This window comes from Lissotriton helveticus, chromosome 3_1 (assembly GCF_964261635.1).
Source record: "Lissotriton helveticus chromosome 3_1, aLisHel1.1, whole genome shotgun sequence".
NCBI classification, from domain to species: Eukaryota; Metazoa; Chordata; class Amphibia; order Caudata; family Salamandridae; genus Lissotriton; species Lissotriton helveticus.
This window is the reverse complement of record NC_136061.1, coordinates 1,925,119,349-1,925,142,460: the sequence shown is the minus strand read 5'-3', so window position 1 is coordinate 1,925,142,460 and position 23,112 is coordinate 1,925,119,349.

Genomic DNA, 23,112 nt, shown 5'->3' with positions numbered 1-23,112 from the left:
CTTGGTGAAAAATGGAGTGGCAAGATCACCCTCACATTTCACCCAATGAGAACACATTCTTCCCATCTACTAACAGTGCCACTGTTATACCTTAAACTATATTACACAGCAAACTCTCAGAGCCCAAGAGATGTCACACAAGGAACAGCATCCACACTGCTCAGCAGAAAACAGTGCCTCCAACATCACCCTCAAGCCTCAACGCACTTTATACAACAATAAACTTCTGCACTCTTCAGCAGGCCACCTCATATCAGAACCAGCACCCACACAACCCAGCAAACCGTGGGGCTGATTTAGAGTTTGATGGCTTCTGGGCATCTGCCTAAAACCGACGGATTCCCTGTTCACCAAACTGGCTGCTCTAAGGAGAGCCTGTGAATGCACCAGGTGTCCACTAGCAGAAACCTTTGACCAATGTGCCAAAGGACCATTGGTCCATGTCCATCAGAATCTCAGCAGTCATTCTTTCTGCCGGGGTAATCAGTGAAAACCTGGCAATCCCTAATAGAAAATAAAACAAATGACCCTGCGGCACTGGGGGAAAACTCCAATGCATCAGGGCAATGGTTTACTTTGTTTTTCAAACACAAATTCTCACTTTGGCAAAGAAAAGAAAAGAAAAGCATTCTCCCCACTCGACATAGATTCAGCGCCTTCAATGGAGACATGGGGCTACCCACTAAACTTTATACCAGTCCCGCAATCACTATCGCTGACAGCCTAACATGGGCATAAATGTATTACCACCATCCTCCTATGTGCTCTAGACAATGAGTTCTCATACATTAACGTCATGTCATCATAACTCCAATAGTATGCTTAACGTACTTGATCATCAGCACCTCACAGCCAATCAGACACAGGCCAGAGCTGAGCATGCTTTTTTTCAGTGTGCAGCAGAACACCAACTAACACCTTACCACAACAGCCACCTAATGAGAACCAAAACAATCAGACAATAGAAGACCTGTGCACAGAGACAACAAATGAAAAATCACACCATGCCTGGTCACCAATGCCTCAGCAGGCATAGTAACAGAACAATCACCTTCAAATCCCATCGGCACAGAGATCAGCAGACGTCGAAAACATCATCTTACCATAAACTGGTCCTCACAGACCACACCAGAGCCATTGTCAAGATTGAAGCCAGACATTAGTACCAACATAATCAGATCCGACAGACATCAGCAACTCTTTCACAGCCCAGAAGGCATCAAAGTAGCAACTGCTATGCTCACACAGTAGCACACACAAGCCACAGCAGACATCTGTAACAATAAGGGAGTTACCCCCTCCCAAACCTTATACAATATAGGAAACCACATGGCAGTTTGGCCACATCGCAACACCAATGTCATCAGAAGAGAACTAACGCAGCTCACCCATCAGACGTCAGCACCAACACACTCACACCACAGAATGCTTTAGACCCCACGTGCACCCCTGAAGACAGTCAAACCAGTGCCTTCTTCCAGCAGAAGATGCCAACAATCCACTCACACCTCAACCTACACCCGTGGTCGGTGATTTGAAACTTTGCTTGACACCCGAATGCCGCACCGGAAAGGTCTAGAAAATTCCATTTGCTTATCATCCCATCCTAACCCAACCCACTCGCAGCCACGACACGTGACGCGATGAGGTGGAGTGACCTGAGTGGGTGAACAGAGCCCAAAGCCTTGTGTACTTAGGTTTGGACTGTCCCGTCGAAGCGAGTTACTCAACCTGCTGCCACGCAGTGGAGCGGAAGAGGGCGGCGCCCCGTCTTTTGTTCAATAGGTGCTGGTTCATCAGGATAGGAAAAGCTGCAACAGAGTGGAAGGGAATCACGCAGACAGCTGCTGTCGGAAGCGGCCATGTTCCCACACCCAGGCTGTGCGCGCGGCCCTGGGGGCCCGAATCATCATGGGATGTGGTCAAACACATAGCAAACATGTGGGTGTGTACGCCTGGTGTGCACTGCATTGAGCACGATAGGGGTTGGTGGATTCATGGCAGGATATGCCGCCTGTATGGCCGTCTCTGCTCGTGCTCAGGGGGCTGCTCATGGCCTGGTATATGGACGGGGTGTATCACGCACAGCTCTGCACCCAGGTGCCAGCTCTGGCACAGGGAGAACGCTAGCTTTTCGGGTGTGTGCTTGTGACGCAGCACGCACCCCATTGTATTATAGTGTTCTGCACTGAGGTGCGTGTTCATAAAAGGGTGGCTTGCCAGCACTATTACCACAATACGTCAAATACAAGACCCTCGCACATCCTGTAATAGGCCCTTTTAATGCCATTCAGACTCATAATGTCTTAGACACTCAAACGGACCCAAGCCGACCCTCACATACGACCAAAATACAGAATTTGACCCCAAAGGGCCCTACAGTGATCTTTAACATAGCCTTACCAGGTCCTCAGCAGTCCTTTACATTGCACTATAGGCTTGTCTGTGCCATGCTCGTAGGCCACAATTAAATATAATAGAATAAAACAATTCTGCTGCCTCAATCCATCACCTCACGCTTTAAACTCAGCGCTTTGAAGCAGCCTTTGAGCAGTATAAATGATAGTAAAATGATAATGTAACAGTGTACAGGACGAGTGCGTGTAGTAGATAATACTTTATATTCTGGGGTTTATATGTGGCACTACATTGCATATGAGGCATTGCTCTGTGCTCGAGGGGTTCGCAGCAGGGTGTGTGTGGCAGGTTATGTCAACTCCCCTCGATTGTTTGCATAATTTTGGCTCCGATCATTTTCAGGTGGTGCCATTTAGTACCACGTACATTTGTAAGAGGGTGAGGCATGGCTGCATTTTATTTGTAGCAGTGAGGCCTGTTTTGCGTCCGTAAAAAACGGGGCCATATTATCAAGAAAGGGGGATACATTATCGCCGCTTTTATCGGCAGGAAACTGCCACTAAAGCGGCGATAATGGGCTTGATAATATGCCCTTGTGAATTCCCTTAGAAGCCCAGGTTCTGGTGTTAACTTGGGTTTCTATGGGAATACACAAGGGCATATTATCAAGCCCATTATCGCCGCTTTAGCGGCAGTTTCCTGCCGAATAAAGCGGCAATAATGTATCACCCTTTCTTGATAATATGGCCCTCAATGTCCATATTTTGTCGAAATCAGACCCCAAGAACATCAATTTTTGCTATTTCAAAACAAAAATGACCACTGCAAAAATAAAGCGAGCAAAAGAGCGCCCTGTTCACATACATGTGGCAAAATAGAACCTCGGTGTAAATTCACACGTGTAAAAACCACAAATAGCTCCACAGCGGGGACTTTTTATAACACGGCACAAGTGCAGCAGGCACTTCTCTGGGACAGGGGGGTTGTTAATTGCAAGGCCAGCACTGTGTGTACCCCCGAGAGAGCAGATAGCAACAAGGCCTTTTGTTTGAGACAGTGCACTCCAGGGAAGCCGCGTTTGGGCCCTCGTTTAATCTACAGTCCTCGACTGAAGAGACAACTGAAGCCTGAAAGTAGAGCCCCACTCTACTTTAACAAAGTATGATAGGTGAAGAAGGCCTTCCTAATGGGATCAATGTACAGTAACATCTCCTGTAACCCTTCCCACCACGAGAGAACTGGTTGTGAGAGGACAAGGACATGAATGAGTTTGTCAACTGGAATCTTCACTGCTAATTTCGAAAGCAAAAGCGGAGGAGATACCGAGAGGGAGTGCGAGGAAGTGCAGGGGGTTTTCAGTGCCAAGCTCATGTTCACCATTGTTGACCGTTTTTGACTCCCACAATTAGCCTTTAACAAAATACCCGAGTTCTCCTCTTTAGAGCATCAATACTACTACCAGTGCTGGGTGCCTCAGTGGACTAAAGCAGTCACTCCAGAAGCCTAATTTTGAGCTCATAGTCACAGGTTCAAATTCTGGTGGGGCCACTCAGGCTTTCATCCTTCCTAGGTTCATAAAATGAGTACCATTGAGTTGGGTAACAACAAACATCTGTTATTCATCACCAAGATGCATAAAAGGGTAGGCAAGCACTTAACAAATACATGGTATGTTCCTGCCAACACCCCCAGCTTCCTCAGTAACTCCCAGGCATCACTTTGACCACCAGATCCAGTCCCTCTACCCTTAATCCACACATACTTGAAAAACCTCCACATCCCCCTGCCCCCTGTGAATCCAGGGCCATTACCAGCATTACATGGGGGAGGAATCTCCTCATTTCCATCCCGTCTGACTTCAGATGCGTAATTCCTGAAACAAGAAATGAGGTTTCATTTCCTACATTTTTCAAAAGTTAGGTTCAGGAACAGAAATCGAATCGGATCCTGGCTTTTCTACTGGAATCCCATGGGATTAGAAATTCCCAAGAGTAAGGCAAAAGTCTATCACTTTATTTCGAGCTGAATTCCACAGCACTGGCCTAGCTCTACAATGTGGGGTGCGCTTATTGATGTTGGGAAGAATTTACATGTGATAATGAGTGGGTGATGATGTGGCCAAAACTCCACTTGATCACCCAGCCTGCTCCTCGTTAACCAATTTCTCACTGATCCCATATTAATTCTCATGGGGTATTTTATGGTCATTACAAGAACGGATTTTTCCTAGAAATATTGATTTTTTGATTGAAATACTCTTAAGGCGTCCTTTGGAGTGAGATGGCCCTGAGAATTCGTTTTGGATTGAGGTAGTGGTGAAGAGTCATTCAAATGTGGTGGTCTTAATGGGTAGTTTGTCATCATGATGGTTTTAGGGAGTAGGGCTGGTTTGGGTGGATCTTAGGAAATCATAATGGAACGAGGAGAGTGATAGGCTGGGATGGTCACAGGAGTTGTTTCCTTTCATGGTGAGGTTATTGGGTAGTATGGAGGCTACTTTAGAATATGACATCTTTTGCCATGATTTCCTTATTTCCTTGGCTGATTAGCCATCTCGTTATTTGCATCATTAAATAAATGGGGTGTCCCGTGGTATATCAATGGCTTGGAGAAGTTGGAGTGATCCAAAGCTGTGTTTGCAATACAGTTTTTGAGCTATGTTAACCAGATTTCAGGAAACAAACTCGCCATAGTCAGGCAGATTCATCAGAACACAAAGCATGAGACGAAAAACACAAACACCAGCAAACACAAACACCAGCACACCAGGACATTCCATGCCTGCACTAGAAATGCACTACAGCTGGTTTCCAAGATGATACGGGACATAGTACAATGCATGGCGAAAGACTCCCATCTGTTAAAGCAAAGTAATCAGACATATGGTGTCTTTACAACTAAAGGCATCTTGCCTGTGTCTAGACTCATTCATATGATATGTTTGGAGTTCGTATGTATGTCCCCTTTAGTGAGGACTCTTTGAGGAACTTCTGAATTCTTTCCCCTCATCATTTTTCACAAGGTTTATTTTAATGTTTTAGCACTTTAGTGTCAAGTACACTAGAGTTTATGACAACTGCTTTGTGCCCACTCTATGTGGTCCTTGTTACTTTACGACTGTGGTTGTTCACCTCTGGGTTTATCCCATCAGATTTGTAGAAGCCCCTTGAGTGTGGGTGTTGTATGCTGCACCTGACATAGAGTGCAACACAGGTGCGGACTGTGGTGCCCAATGAGAAGAGATTATGGATCAGGAAGGCGTAAAGATGTGTTTTTTAAAGGGACATGGAATGATCTTGAAGAGTGGTTTCGTAGTGGGTAGGTTTTAATGAGATTTATAGATCACAATTGTGTTGAAGGAGTAGTCTTGGATTGGCAGGGCTAGATGTGCGGCTGCTCGTCTGGATCTATTTTTCTGACTTTTCACGCCCTTCGAGCAGGTAATGCTTCAGCTATCTTCTCTACAAACTGTATTGTCTCAGGCATAAGGTAGGCAATAGTCCATTGTAGCAGCGAAAAGAAACAGAGGCTTTATTATGGGCAGTAAGTATTCTTGATAACGCTGGCTTTCAGTATGACATGGGTGGCAAATAGCTCCAGTGGTCCACTTTAATACGCACCAATAATAAGGTAAGAACATAGCAACCTTACAAGATGTTACTCCGTCTGTAGAACCCGTTTTTAACGCATATTAAATAGTGGGTGTGGTAAAAAAAAATCAAATAATTTTTCTTATTGTATGCAATTTTTACCATAACTTTGGCCACATGTACAAACATTCAATTCTGCTATTCATAATTTGTGGCCTTTACCGAATCGCAAATTGTGACTACTACAACGTATATTAGGGTGACTAGATTTTAAAAGCAAAAAACCGGGACAGGCCTGACATAAAATTAGGACTGAAGCCTTCGACCTTACTTCTATGTCTGACCTGTCCCGATTTTGCGAGAAAAAAAAAAATTATATGTGTGACTGTGTATAAACACACACACACACACACACACACACATTTGTGAAATGCAGAATCACAAATAGCGATTTGGCAAAAGTTGCAAATTGCATTGGCAGTTACTGATGACATCAACAAAGTGAGACAACTGCCGCACCCACATAAAGCTTGAGAGCACTGCGACAGTGAATCAGGGAGGCCAGCCCTGTGAGGAATGTCCATTCAGGGGACAGCACAACATGGGGTAGCAAAGGAGGAGTAGTGAGAAGTTTTCAGACAAAGAGCTGGATGTGCTAATAAAAGAAGTTGTGCACCTTACAAATGTGGTAAGCAGACATGAGCTCCCACCCCCATCATAGTATAGCCTAGGGAATTGTGGCATATAGAGAGACAGTGGTGTTGGGCTCTCACTTGATTTAGTCTCATAGAGACAAACACAGCTGCACGATAGTTACTACGGGCCATATTATCAAGAACGGCGATAACATTATCGCCGCTTTCGCGGCAGGAAGCTGCCGCTAAAGCGGCAATAAGTGGCTTGATAATATGCCCTTGTGAATTCCCATAGCAGCCCAGGTTAACACCAGAACCTGGGCTTCTATGGGAATTCTCAAGGGCATATTATCAAGCCCCTTATCGCCGCTTTAGTGGCAGTTTCCTGCCGCTAAAGCGGCAATAATGTTATCGCCGTTCTTGATAATAAGGCCCTTCGTGCTTTGTTTTCAATCTTGATGCGTGGTTGTTTTCTATTCAAATTAATTTTAGTTTCCTTTAATTTTGATTCCGAAAACAGCACGGAACACCATAGGGTGTTTTCTAATTAGCTGTTTCCTTTACCATTACGTTATCTCAATGTGAATTCAGTTCCTGTGATTATAGGAAAAGCAAGGGATGTAATAGATGAATTGATTTTTCCAATTGATTCTAGATGTTAAAACGATTTAATATCTATGGTTATAAGTGTACATAAAATAGACACTTTAATCTATGTTCTTTACAGTTGGGCACAAAGAGGCGTTCCTAGAGAATGGAGATTTGATTTGGTATATCACATCATAGGTAGGCAACACCAATACCAAGGAAATTAAGCTCATTTTGGGTAATGTCAGTACATGAAGTCTTGAATGTTATTCATTTGGTTTTCAGAACAAAAAACCCCTTGGAAATGACTTGGGTCGTTGAACACCTGACCGCCCTGTTCCTGTGGTGGCCAGTATATCTATATAATTTTTCACGTATGCAGAGTGACTATTCAACTATGGTCCTGATGAATGCCACTGGATCTCTTTAGGGGACCAATTTATGGCAGAAACATGTTGACCTACATCTAGGGATATATTGGCTTAATCCCTAGTACTCTTGCTTTTAACTGTGTCCTTGAGGCCACCCAATAAAGATTTAGTGGACTCAGAGAGACATTTTTAAATCACTTACACTTTCTTTGCACTCTGACCCTCATTCACCACTATCCTTATGCTCATCTGGAGAAAACACCTCAGCTCCTCCCCTTGGGGAGTTGTAGCCCACACTTCAGTGTGAGGAGGGAACGCATATGATGAAACATATCACCTAACGGCGAGTGAAGGTTCTCGTCCTGAAGGAAATTTCTATTACTTGCTCCTTCTTCTGACATTACACAACTTAGAATTTTCTCTTACTCACATATAGTCCGACGTACTCTGTGTTATATTTAGTATTATGTAGGGATTAGTACCCCCTGGCTTCCTGTGATTCCTGAGGATCCTTAGTGTGTAAACTAATAAAAGAAGTACCAGCACAAGAATACCTGTTAGCTTTTTGGCAAGAAAAGTCCCTGATTAAAAAAAGAAACATAAATGGTCTTCAATCCAAGACCGTGAAAATCCTGTAGGACACAAACAAATCAGTATTGAAAAGTTACTGAAAAGGTGGTATGACGTTTGCACCAGAAATAAGGACAAGTTATCTGCAAACCGGTCTGAGGCATCTGTTGATGGACCAGGAAGAAGTCATGAAATGAATCTATCAGTAACCAAAAAGATGAATCAACCCTGATGCCAAATACAGTGAGCTGGCCAACTGCCACCGAAAGTACAGAAGATGATGCAAATGCAGATATATCACCTGGTAAGCTCACTGTTACCTAGAAAACACAGGGGTGTTGAATGTCGTAACCCACACATGGCATTGCTGCCTTAAATACAAACATTAATGATAATACAGGAGCATGGTCAGACTAGGCAATAGAGCAATTAGGCAGTGCCTGATGGACCATTTATTGCTGTTTGTGGGCCTGTTTCATGGTCTGGTGGGTTGGATTGTCTCTGGTATAACCCAAAACATTAAGAACAAACAGATAAAGTGAAGGTCCTAGGGAAATTTTAAAGACCGAGCGCAGGTACGATCCCCAAATTACAAAACATGAAAAAACACAAAGTAACTGTGGGTCTAAATAAGCTAGTTGTCAAAAGTGTCTGACCACTAACCTTATCCCAACTAAAGCATAATCTCAAAAGAAAAGTGATACTTCCAGTGTGTAAAAGTACCCATCATTTATCGTTCGGTGCCGCCCTTGTCATCACTTGGGACTCCTTACACCAAGAAGGATTTTCCTGCATCCATAATAAGTGTGGAAAATTTGAACGGATGCCCCAGTGTAACTAAGGGTGTGTAAAAGGTAACCTTATGTTGATAACTGAAAAGCAGTGTGTGATAGGGTGTGTGTATATAAGGTGAATAATATAAAATTGGAGAGTGGAGAGGTAAAGGAATTTATTAGATACCTCTCATACTTCCAAAGATAAAAACCAGTGCGGGAACATAGTAGTTTTCAACAAATAGCTCCTATTTAGATATAATAGGTCGACATGTTTCAGCAGTATGTGGACCCTACCAGGTGTCCGCTGCTTTCTTCAGGACCAAACCTTCGCTACTGTATTGTGATGGGAAAAAAAGTGAGGAAAATCACAAGTGTAAATATAATCCAAAAGTGTCACCTGGACGTCTTGGATAAGTAATAGTCCTCCAAGATTATGAAAGAGGTAACGTCGAAGTGGAATGGGTCAGCGCGTCAGACAAACACAACAACAAATAAAGAAGACAAAAACACATTGGTATTTGTGAAGTAACATCACATTCGATGATAGGTATAAGAAAGAATTCCTTAGACCTTGAGTACCCAAAAGTATGTACTAGGCCCAACATCAAGGCTGTCGTCCACTTACTTAATTGGTAGGACGTGGGTGCTGCGCCCACTGCGAATGCGCCATGCAAGGATGTGGTTGGCATAGGGGTTTGTTCTGTCAGCAATGTGCGTGCGTTCGAATTGGTGGACGTAAAGACCTGCTACGTTACATTCCTGTGCTTGATTTCTGGACATCTCAGTAGACTATTAGTGTCTAATTAAAGCACATTTTACAGATTACAGTTCATGAAGTACGAGATGACAATCGAGACGTAAGCGTTTGTATTTTTATTTTTATTCCTATTTTTGACACAAGGGGTTAAGGTCTTTTCACAGTTTGGTTTTTTCGCCGCTCCCATTACAGAGGTGGGCATAGCAAAACACACGGTTATTCAATAACACGGTTATTCAACAACAGAATCATTTGCATATGTAATAAGACATTGTGATTCGTTATACCTACGCTATGTCCTTATGTTTACAGAGCTCCCAGATGAAGGGTAACATACCCGAAATGCATTGGAGCAAAGTTTAAATTGAGATGAGAATTCAAATGTATAAAAATGAAGTGAAAATAACAACATTAAAACATTACAATCATCGTTTAAAGAAGAAATAAACAAATAACTGTTACCAAAAGGAGTGGAGTCCTATTATTGGAACCTAAGGTGTGCCCTATAAGAGGAGGCTTCCAAATGGTTGGTGGTGCGTTATAGGTTTTTACATTTCTTAGATGCGTAGGGACGGACGCATCACTCTAAGGAGCACCCAAATCATATAATACTAAACATCAGTTAAATACACAAAAAGATTCAAGTTTTGCTTACAATCAGAGGCTGTGCACCCACCGTCACTTAAATCTAGTATTACTAAATCCGACTCACAGGAGGGAAGCACGCCAATTAAATAATGCAATACGAAGAAATATCCAAATCCACGGAGGAAAAAGCGAGCACCTTCGCTTACAATGAAGGAGAAGCCTCTAGAATCTACGCTTTGATCAACAAGGATTTAGCACAAAGCTCGTCTACACGCACAAAGGAACAGTGCATCAAACAATTACTCTACCTTCTTAAAAGAGAAACTAATCAAAAACTTCATGCCAGCACATTGGTTAAGTATCATTGAGCGGCACGCATCCCGAGAGGCCTACGAATAGCGCTCAAACCTTCCCTAAGTAAAAATTCAAAAGCATTTCAAGAAAAGTGGTATGCCATTTTAAATAAATGCAGCCTGGATCTTATACTGCTTATAGTGGAGGAATTATCAGGAATCTTGGTTGAATTAAACAAAGAAATAAAGGAAATGGAAAAGGATCTAAATGAAATGGTCACCGCCGAAGAATGGCCCAAAATATTGGAGGACATTAAAACACAATTAGACAGACACTCAAATGAGATTAATGAAAGAAAGATACGAAAGTTCAAACGGGACACCTTGGACTACAAACTTGGAGAGGTGTACACGTGGGCAGAAGTGTATGCCCATCGCAGACAAAATTAACCACACAACCTTCAGACGGACACATCATCCTCAGCAAGTGACTCATCAACCACATTTCAAATAAGACACGAGGCCAATATACCAAGCTCGTTGAAACAACAAGAACAATTGCAACAAACTCATATTACCACTGGGACGGAATCTTTTTTAGAACATGGCCAAGACGAAAACCCCGACCCAGGAGGGGTACAAACAAAAGAAAAGGAGAAGGATCCACCAAGTCAAAACACCAGAAACACCACGGTTCAGAAAAAGAACAAGAAGAAGAACACTTAGTCATCAATATATCAGACTATAACTTGCTGCCACATGAAATGAAATTATTAGAAAAAGGAACATCGTTCATACCGACCAGCAACACAAACCTATTGGAAATGGAAGTAAATACTTTCAAATTTACCAGAAAATTGAGATTAAGAAATTTTTTCGACAACGTATTGCCACCATCCTCAGAAATCAAAGTGGATCAATTAATGGGTCTACGACCTCAAAGTAACTACCAGGCACCCACAAGCCATAAAAGTATAGACATGTTCGAAAACCTTGTAAAGAAGGATTTGTCTAAACTGAATTATTGCAAACAACATAAAAGAAACATAACACAGAAAGATTTGGACACTCTGAGAAGATTGGCTGATAACAAAAACATAAAGTGCATAAAAGCTGACAAGGGAGGAGCCCTGGTAATCGTCAACACAGAGATGTATGAAACTAAAATGTACCAACACATCAATGACACGCAAACTTACATGAGACTGGAGGACAATCCCACAGCAACCTTCAAACAGAGGTTGATGGATATTGTAAACACAGCAGTAGATGATGGAACCATCAACGACAGAACAAGAAGGTACTTACTTAAAGATAATCCAAAAACCCTACCATATACCTGGTGCCTAAAATACACAAGAACCTGGAAGACCCACCATTCAGACCAATCGTGTCTACCAGGGGATCCCTACATGAAGCCGTAGGAAAATTTTTAGATAAACATTTGCAGCCTTTGGTCAAAACGATGACCAGCTACATAAAAGACACTACAGATTTTCTTTTAAAGTTATCATCCATCAAGTTGGATAATACTAAGGAGCTACTATTATGCACAGCGGATGTGCGAGCATTGTACACCTCCATCCCGCATGCCGGAGGTATAGAAGCGATGGAAACAGCAATACTTAATTCAAACATCGAACCAGCCATGCAGAAGTTTCTGATGGAATTGATCTTATACATACTTTATCACAGTTATTTTGAATATGAACAAACGTGGTACCAACAACTATCAGGGACCTCGAAGGGTAACTGTGTGGCACTCACATATGCTAACATTTATATGAAACAGTACGAGGAAGCAAATATTTACGCAGACCCGGAATGGATGAACAATATGGTAATGATGGTACGCTACATAGACAACGTATTTATCCTGTGGAACAACACTAGGGACAAGTTACAAACAGCCCTACAAAAATTGAATGAGATTGACGAACGCATCCAATTTACTTGGGATATTGAAGACACACAAATCACATTTTTGGATGTACAGATCACATTGACACAGACCGGCATCGAAACAGATTTATTCCGTAAACAAACTGACAGGAATAACACCCTTCACCATTCAAGTTTCCACCAACCATCATTAAAAAGATTTTTACCATATTCTCAAATGATACGAGCCAAACAAATAGTATCTAATGAAAATCAAGCAATTGTACGAATTCAACAGATGGGTGACAGATTTATCAAAAGAGGATACCCTCAAAGTCTCATAAAACAAACTCAGGATCAAGTGATGAAGGTTCCAAGAGAAACTTTATTAAAGAGAACGGAAAGACAAAAAGATACCACGATGGTACTAGTGTCAAAGTACTCTACTTTGAGCCATAACTATAAAAGAATCATTCTCAGACACTGGCCTATTCTCACTATGGAACCAGCCTTCAACTCAATTTTCAAGGATCCTCCCATCTTTGCATACACGAGAAATAAGAATATGAGAGAAATATTGATGATGAAGGCCGTAGAAACACAGGAATATAAGGGCACCCGCCCATGTGCAAATTGCAATAATTGCAACAATGTAATGAAGGGAAATGTGATAACCCATCCTATGAAAGGGTTCGATATCAGATTGAAAGTCAATGCCACATGCGATACGATGAACATTATTTACATGATCAAATGCCCATGTGGCCAAGTTTATGTTGGCAAAACCGAAAGGAAAATCAAGACGCGAATCCATGAACATAAGTCTAATATAAGAACAAAAAATGAAAAATCATCCGTAGCCGTACATTTTAATAAACAACACCACAATATTTCTCAACTTAAGTTTGTGGTATTGGAGACTGTCATGAAAAAAGAAGGAAGAGACCATACCAAATACATGTTACAAAGGGAGAACTCTTGGATTTACAGGCTCAACTCGATGAAGCCGTTTGGATTAAACGATCGAGTGGAATATGCTTGTTACCTGTAATTCTAATGTTATTTATTTGTGTTATTAACCCGGCAGGGACACGATGTACTTGATTCGAGCATGCGTGTAGATATTACATTTAGCTAGGTACAATCACACGTTTAACATAGCAACACTAGTAAGACACCCTTTCAGTTTATATCTTCTCGGTATTCTTTCGTTATATATTTTTTCGTAACGCGTTCATTAGCTACGCTTCATTGATACACCACGGTGTATGAACACACGGACAGTTTCAGTCCTTCGTTTAGCTTTACCGAACTTTTCCGTTTTTTGGTCCTCCTTTTATGTTTAATAAGGGGCGTGTTCTCACACCACTGTGTACAACCAGCCGCGATAATGGCGACGTGTAGAACCCGCAACTAAAGACCGTGGAAGAGAATTCTCAAGTAAGTCGGCTAAAAGCAGCGGAGCTTTTTGTTACATTCCTGAGCTTGATTTCTGGACAGCTCAGTAGACTATTAGTGTCTAATTAAAGCAAATTTTTACAGATTACAGTTCATGAAGTACGAGATGACAATCGAGACGTAAGCGTTTTCATTTTTATTTTTATTCCTATTTTTGACACACGGGGTTGAGGTCTTTTCACAGTTTGGTTTTTTCGCCGCTCACATTACAGAGGTGGGCATAGCAAAACACACGGTTATTCAATAACACGGTTATTCAACAACAGAATCATTTGCATATGTAATAAGACATTGTGATTCATTATACCTATGCTATGTCCTTATGTTTACAGAGCTCCCAGATGAAGGGTAACATTCCCGAAATGCATTGGAGCAAAGTTTAAATTGAGATGAGAATTCAAATGTATAAAAATGAAGTGAAAATAATGACATTAAAACATTACAATCATCGGTTAAAGAAGAAATAAACAAATAACTGTTACCAAAAGGAGAGGAGTTCTATTATTGGAACCTAAGGTGTGCCCTATAAGAAGAGGCTTCCAAATGGTTGGTGGTGCGTTATAGGTTTTTACAAACCAAACTGTGGCATAAACCATACTTGGGGAACACCCATGTGGGGGGTCCGCCCGGTACACACATCTGCATCCACAATGTGGATGTGGACGGGTGCTACAAATAAGAAATCGTGTGGCGAGGTAATACCTCCGACAACAAGCCGTGTATCCAACACATTGAACCTGAGAAGGTAAATTAATACCCAATATCAAACAGAATCTTGGTTGTGACATTTAAACCATTGCATGTAGTTCAGAGAGCACTAATATTATAAACAATCGGTCTGTAGTTGGCTAGCAATTAGACAGTGACATTCAGCGCACCCAGGTAATAGTGCACTTAACCTACGGCACTAAACAAATATGAAATAGAACATTAGCGTCCAGGCACTCGTTGTGGATCATAACCCATCTGTTCCAGCTGTGCTATGTGCTACATCGGTAGTTGCACAATGGAGTTTGGGTAGCAACGCTTAGTGCACCACAAGGCTATGACTCATACAGCATCATACTGTGTGCATACTCCATAAAGGAAGTCGTTTGGTTTAGGTATCGGATGTTACCAGGACGCCACCAAGCGTTCGTTCGACCCTTCTGATTTGTGACATTATGTTCCAATAGTGACGCAAATCCTGCTCAGCTTAAATGAGAAAGTCGAAAGAGTGCAGTTTGCGGTAGCTTACCAGGGATGCATTCCTGTTACGCCAGGTGTTCCGTACCTTAGTAGGAAGCTTCAATCGAAGTCTCTTTGTTGCTCACCTCTATTGATCTCCCTGCGTTTGCGGCTAGCATTTTTTTTGAAATCCTGTGCAGCCTGTGGTGTGAGAAGTATCGTGGAGCGGCCTGCGTGTGTTACCTTGAGTTTGGCCAGATACAGCTTGGCAAATTCAATGCCCAATACCCTCAATTTTTTCTTCGCCGGGTTGTATTCCTTGCGTGCCAGCTGAACCGCCATGGTGTGGTCCGGGTAAAACTCCAATTTGTTCCCTTGATGCGTTATGTCGCCTTTTTCGCGGGCAAGCCTCAGGATAGTGTCCCTGTCTCTATAATTCAATAGGCGGGCGACAATGGGGCGTGGCGGAGCTCCTGGTTTAGGGCGCGGAGCGAGGGAACGATGTGCTCGCTCCACCAAAAACACCGGCGACAGCGCTTCTTCTCCAAATATGGTTTTAAACAGTTCTTCCACATAGGTTTCCATTTTCCCAATATTTGTGGTTTCTGGAAGACCTGATATACGGACGTTACTGCGCCTCGATCTTGCTTCCAAATCCTCCGCCTTATTGCGTAGTACATCAAGAACTTTTTCCATTGTCGCACAGGCTTTCGTGGTAGATCTAAACTTGTCTTCTACTGCAGATATTCTGGTTTCCGCTTCTACGAGCCGTTCCCCGTGTTTATCTAGCTTAGCCGCCATGTTGTCCACTCTTTGCATTAGATTGTCCAATTTTCATTCATCTCTTGCAGACTAGGTTGTATGGCTCTTAGCACCTGCTCCATACCACTGCTCTCCGCCAGTTCATTGTCTGGTTCTGTGTCAGATTGTACCATTGCCCCTTTGGTTTGTTTTTTGGCTTCAAACTGCAGCTTTGTCTGTTGTTTATCCGGTTTGCCCATTTTCTCAACGATGTGCAGTATCCAATGTCCTAGCGCGGCGACAACACAATATATTAGCGATAGACCGTGCTCAGCTCGGCGGCACTTTTTTTTTTATGGTTCTACACCCACGGGCCTAGGTGCCGTCGCCTTCAAACTGCAGGGAGCTTTTGTTGATGGAGCGCAGTCAACGCATCTCAGCTACTTGCGTTTTGTTCATCTAGTCGTCACCGTATGCGCCCCGCTAAGGCCACTGTGCTAAAAGTCTGGGAACGCTGATTATAGTGTATGTCGATGTGTGACAGCACCTTGCAACATAGCGCCTGACAATCAGCAATCACGGCCCCTGAACCACGATGCAGCGGGAGCCGATGTCGTGTTCCGCACGCACCTCACAGGCGTGCTGCAGGAGTCTCACAATATGCCCTTGTGTCCTGGTGTCTGGGATCATTACACACAAAGATGTATAGCGATGTTTGTACACATTTAGTTCCACAGGGGGACAGCGCGAATGACAGCCTTGCGCAGTTCAGCACCACCCGTGCATTGCACACAAAGATAGGATGTTGTGCTTACGTGTGAACGCCGCACATGGATTACCGCAGTCTCAGAGTTAAGGCTTGTGCATTGTATTCAACAGTTTGTGAAACAGCGCCTTGTAGCTGAAGATGACATTCAACCCACTGCGATGCAGCATACGTTATGACTCCGCTCCGTTATTACCACGCAATTGTGCCGCAAAAGTTATCTAAGATTATATTTAGCTTTGGAGCCTGTTTGTAATTATGCGAGAAGTCGCTGAGCGCCAGTTTTACCTCCATATTTCGCAGCGGGGGGCCAGCAGTAGTGGTATTGGCATGCAATCTACACTCGTATGTATGTCCACTCGGCAGTTATTCGGGCCGCCATTTTGTTTCCCATCAGATCTCATACAGCATATTGCTCCCGTATATTATATACTTGCAGCCCATACAAAGATGCAAGAATGCCTTGTGTGGTTCAACAAAGCTCGCCCCTTGCTTTCGCCTGACGCTTGTCGCTCTTACTGTCCGTTCATGTCTCCGTTTAGTGCGCCTCCGTGATCTCCGCTTAGCTGTAGTCTGTGGGCGCTGCCATATTGGGACATCCGCGGCCGAGATTACATAACCGCATTTCCTCCGGTAGTCACTCAGGTTTCCATCATCTGCTGCCGCACATAATGTTCCGTGCCGCTGCCGATCTTGATATCAGGTTCTGTGGAGGGCGGACATGTCGCCAGTATCACATTATAAGCTGCATTAAGCACCCGTCCGGCGGAGCCGTCTCAGGAGCCAGCCATGCCGCAGTGCGCCCTCTAGCGCCCCCGTAACTGTAATATTTGTAAGACAAAAAAGTGGCATAACTATTATTTTTAAGTATTTGGAGTGCATTGGTGTGTGATGTTGGAAAGTCTGGTTGTCTGCCTCTTACTCTAGAACATGCTACATTAACACTGTGATCTTCAAAAACAATATAAAATGGACAAGAATGGAATTATCATTGGTGGGGTACTGCAGCTTGGAGGAGCAAGGGCTGATCCCATATGGCTTTATGCTTATAGCACCTGATAGTCAATTTGATTTGTGTTCGTTGGACCTCATTTTGATCCCTATATAGGTGTGTTTAATTTGATGTTTGTTTCCCTATTGTTTTTATTTATTTTATTTATTTTTCTTAGTATAGTGCACGACTCACTCATGAAGGAGTATCTCAGGGTTTGCGTTGCAGGCAAGGGCAGGAGATTTCAGAACATCCATGTTTTTAACATCTTCTTAAAGTTCCAGAAATCGGGGCAGGTGCAATAGGCAATTTATTCCAATGATAAGGGACAGGTATGAAAAAGACCTACCACCTAATCTGTCTGAATGGTTAGGGGTCTACACAAGAGCTTTATTAGAAGACCATAACTGTTTAAGAGGCTGGTAGGGCCTGAGTCTTGAATAAAGAAGGACAGGATGGGATTTATAAAATGCCTCGTCTGTCAGGCAGCACAGCTTGAAGACTGCTTTTTCTGATAGACAGCCAATGCAATTTCTGGCAGGGGGAATCTGTGCAGGAAGGTTGCAGATTAACCATGTGGCTGTATTCTGCACAACTTGCTGATTGGATAGCAAAGTCTCTTTTGCAGATACCAGTAAAACATTCCTGTATTCCAAGCGACTGACTATGAGAGCCTGGATGAGGGTTTTCCTGGTGGTGGAAGGAAGCCAGGGAAAAGCTTTCTTTAAGAGGCTCATTTTGGCAAAACACATCCTGCATCTAGAGTTGACTTGGTCTCTCATGGACAGTGTGTGATCGATCATTACTCCCAGAGTTTTCACTACTTGCTTAGGGGAGGGGGCTGCCCCAAGATCAAGGGGCCATCAGTCTGCTGGCCATAGCTCCTGAGCTTTGCCAAATAGTACAATCTCAGTTTTTCGCACAGTTGAGTTGGAGGCAATTATTAGACATCCAGTTGGCAATTTCTGACATACAATACGCAAATTGGGTTTCCACTTTGTCAGGATCAGGACCAAAGAAGTTGGGTGTCCTCTGCTTATGACACGATCTACACACCACATGCTCTCACAGTCTGTGCCAGTAGTGCTTTTTAGACATGGAATAATGGTTGGGATCAGGCACGAGCCCTGAGGTACCCCTTCCCTTTATTGATGTGCATTGTTCTTGATTTAAAAGTGCCAAGACAAATATTTTGTGTATGATTGTCAAGGAAGTCCCTGAGCGAGTGTAGTGCTCTGCCATGGATGCCTGATTCATGTAATCTATGGATAAGAACAGAGTGAGAGACTGTGTCAAAAGCCGTACATAGGTCCAATAACCCTAGCATGACTGGAGTTCCTGCATCTTAAGAGAGGCGGATATTATCCATGGCTGCCAATAGAACCGTCTCCATGCTGTGTAGTGCTCTGAAGCCCGACTGAGAAGCTCAGATGTGTACCCCCTGCTCCGGTATCGGAAACTACATTTTCGGGCCGTAACCTCCGAAAATACCCCGGAACACATAATTTCATACAGAAAATGTTATACAGGAAGTGGGAGACAGGAAATACATCACAGGAAGTTGTTGGAAGCCATTTTGTGTTCATTCTGAGTCATCCTCTATCACAGATCTGCTCCTTTTGCTCTCATTAAACTTATTTGCCCCAAAATGGCTGATGGTTATAAGGAGAAAGCACCCCCTTTCACAGAAAGGGAAGTAGACATCTTGGTAGAGGGGGTGCTGGCCAAATATCCTCAGCTATATGGGGACCCTGAATACCAGCTGAGCACTGTAGCTTGGGCCAGACTATGGGCCAACATCGGTGAGCGCTGCAGTGCAGTGGGAGTCCACACCAGGAGTGCTAGGGCAAGCCACAAGCGCTGGGAGGACCTAAAACGCAGGCCCCGGCGCAAGGCTGAGGAGCTAGTGGGCCAGTCTTCCCAGCACCATGTGCATCATCCTCGCCTCTCCCCACTGTACAGGAGGGTCCTGCGAGCAGCTTGGCTGACCCTCCATGCTCAGCTGGAGGAGCATGAAAAGGAGAGACATGGGAAGTGCGCCCTATGCATAATGTGTCTGGGATTATAATGTGAGTGAAGACAGTGCTGTACCATTGTGAGTTCCATGCCTCCATTCACCTATAGCATGTCCATGCAGCAGTCATCAAGAATAAAAAGGCACACTGTGGCATATGGACTGTACAGGGCAGAGTGTATTTTGGGAGTTGTAGTTTATTCCTGACAACTGGGTAAATGAGCCACACTTCTGCATTTGTGTCATAAAGTGCTCTCCCAGCACCAATGCCAATGAACCAAGGGAATCATAACTGATTTGTGCATTGGATGAGGAATGGTACAGACACTATCCAGTGTGTGTATAGCAGGCCAAACGGTATTGGATGCTGTGACTTGCATTGCATTTGTTGAGTTTGGGTTCTAATCGAGACAGATCATCATGTGCCATGGAGTCAAGACAGACTTTGAGATCCTTGCCTCACTCCTAAGTGTTTCTAAATTTCTAAATTGTGTTCAATGACACACGTCTTACCCTCAGTGGCTTGTATGCCATTTCACATGTGCAGGTAGCTGTCACAACAACCCACCACTGGTCACTGGTGTACTGCACTACCTTATCAGTCACCAAAGCCAATATGTGGCTCCGGATTGTCAGATTTTGTGAGGGGACATCAGAAGGCTAGGCTCACAATGTAGCAAAACAAATAGCCTAGACCCATGTGGATGTGTGACCCACATTGGGCATTTGTCTTGTCCCATACAATGCTATACAGCAGATTACATTTGTCCAGACGTAAAAGAGCTGCAACTATATCTCACTGTTGAATTTTGATTAAATCTGGACTCTCTCTGTTCCCCTTTGGTGGACTGGTTTTGGAACCAGCACACGTAGCAGTGACATGACACAAAAATCACAAGAATACCAAAGTTGAGGGTTGGCCAATACTGTTGTGTAAGCCACAAATATTCATGTGAGATGTCCATGGCAGACTCAGTTCAGGAGATGACAGTGAACATACACGTAATATAAGCTCATAAACACTGACAACTGTATAGTGTGGTCAGAGGAAAACAAAGGCTGACCTTGGCTCATCTATGTATGTGTCCCGTCCTAAATAAAACAACCACTACATCATGATTTTGCCTACATTTCAGCAGGCACAGGTGGCCAAATAGACGAACAGCAGGACCAGGTCAGGAGCTGGGGGCCATCAGTGCGCAGGCGGCTACGTACTCTTTCTACCAGTGAGGAAGGAGAGGATGAGGAGGGACCCTCAACATCTGGAAGCAAGGGGATTACGCTCACCCGGACTGACAAGGAACACAGATCTGGTGCTACAGCCCGGGTGGAGACTGTGGACATTGAAGTGTGGGGGGGGGGAGAACCATCTGCGCTTCCCTACCTCCAGAGGCCCCCATTCCATCGGAGACTCTAGCTGCATCCCCTGCAACCAGTCCCCCTCATCGTAGCTGCCTGCTCGACCACAACATTGGCTCCAGACCTGTGGCGCCACATCCCTTCACTCCCACCCAGGCCCCTCCCTTTGTTGTTCCTCCTGTGGCTGTCCCATAGGGCTTGAGGTGGATGTGTGGGGGTCAGCCAGACATGTCCGCTCGCATCACCTGAAGATCTGTCTGGAGATATGCATGATGCGAGCAGAGCTTGTCGGAACTCTGGCCACCCTCATCAACAGCGTCAATTCCCTGGCCACAGTCATGTTGTCTGTTGTTTCCCAACTCCCTTCCCATACCAGTCAATGTCTCCCCCTGTCCGTTAGCCCACACTGTTCCCCCGTAACCCTCGTGTGTCATGAACCCATGTGGTGGCTGTTCCTGCACCGACCAGCCGTGTGCCTACATCAGACTCGGAGGATCTGGACATTGTGGTGTTAGAGGATGACCAGAAGGACACTTGACTTTTTGACTGATGCATCTTTGTGGACAAAAAATGATTTCCCCCTTGTAAACAGACTGGTTTCCCTGACGCTCCCTGATGTGTTATATTTTTGTTGCCCAACCCCAATCTAATTTCCCCCCTCCATCTGCATTAAGATCATCATTTGTTTTCCTTTCTCCCTTCCAAACGGACGGTTGTTCTAATGATCTAACATGTTTGAGGAATCCTACTTGCTTTAACTTGTTTGACTTCATTGTGAATGTCTGGTACAGAAAATGGACACGTATCTTGTGAGTCATCTGTATTGCACATTATAGGCTGTTGCAATGATGGGTTACACTTGTAACTGTCGCACACACACATACCTCCTCACATCTCTTGGCCACCTACATCGTTATACAGGACACGATACACAACAAAATCTTACTTGAGACGATCTTTACTTTTTCTATACATATATTCACAGTGGTGAATCTAATTCTGGGAAGTTGTCAATGGCGATCGTGCTTGCGACATCGCAATTTTGGAGGTGATGATCGCTGTGAGGAATCAGGTCTGGCTTTTCGCCTACATGTATGTGGGTGTTGGCCATGTGCCTGTACAGAGTGACCTACATGTATAGGGGCCGATAGTGTATGCACAGTTGGTGCTTGTGCCTGGACAAGAGCTGGTTGTACAGGTGGTGGAGTGCCTGTACAGGGGTTGCTGGTGGTTGTGCAGGTGGTGGGAGTGCCTGTACAGGGGTTGCTGGTAGTTGTGCTGGTGGTGGGAGTACCTGTTCAGGGTGCCGGTGTGGATGTGTACTTTTACTGCAGTCCTGGGCAGTTGGTTGTACAGGTGTGTGGATATGCTTTCCTGCAGGCAGATATGATGGATCCCCTCCCTGCGTTGACCTTGAAGGGAGACTTTGGATCCATTTAAACATGCCCTCCATCATCTTCATGGCCAAGGCATGGTGTCTTGCGCTCTCCTCCCTTTGGATGGATATCAGGTCTCTCATATTCGTGGACATGTCCTGTCAAGTTCTATCCATCCTATCCAAAACATGGTTCAGTCTGTCCACCACCTGAGGGAATTGGACCATGTCCTGCAGGGACTTAAACATGTCTGACAGGTTAGCCACTATGGCACGAATGTCCTACCTCACATCTGTCTGCTGTTGGAAGAAGTCCTGCTCCCACTGGCCACCATAGCCAGGTGCAGGCCCCCTCTGCAGGTGTCTGCCTTGGATGGGACCAGCATGTCCAACAGCAGGGGGGGGTGGCAGGTGGAAGACTGTGGGCAGGAGAATGGTGCCCAGGGTATACCTGCCCCACAACGGGATTCGTACTTCCCCAGATGGTGGAGAGGATGCCGGGGATACACTGTATAGGGAAGAGCGTGTAGGGGAACCACCATGTCGGTCCTGGACGCAAGGGCTGTGAGTAAGTGATGTCTGTGTTGGGCGGCGTGAGAGCCGTGGCTGGTTCGCTCTATGCTGGGGACAGGCAACTGTTTGTTTTGGAGGAGGTTGATGGACGTTGCCGGGCATAGGAGGTGATGTCGTGAATGATATTGGCGATGTGGTACGATTGTTGTTGATGGAATCCGAATCGTCATCCCCGGAGTGGAGGGACTTTTAGTCGACATCCTCTTCCAAGTCTTCGTCCTCAGTGACTTCTTCCTCCTCTTGCACAGTACTTACTGCCGA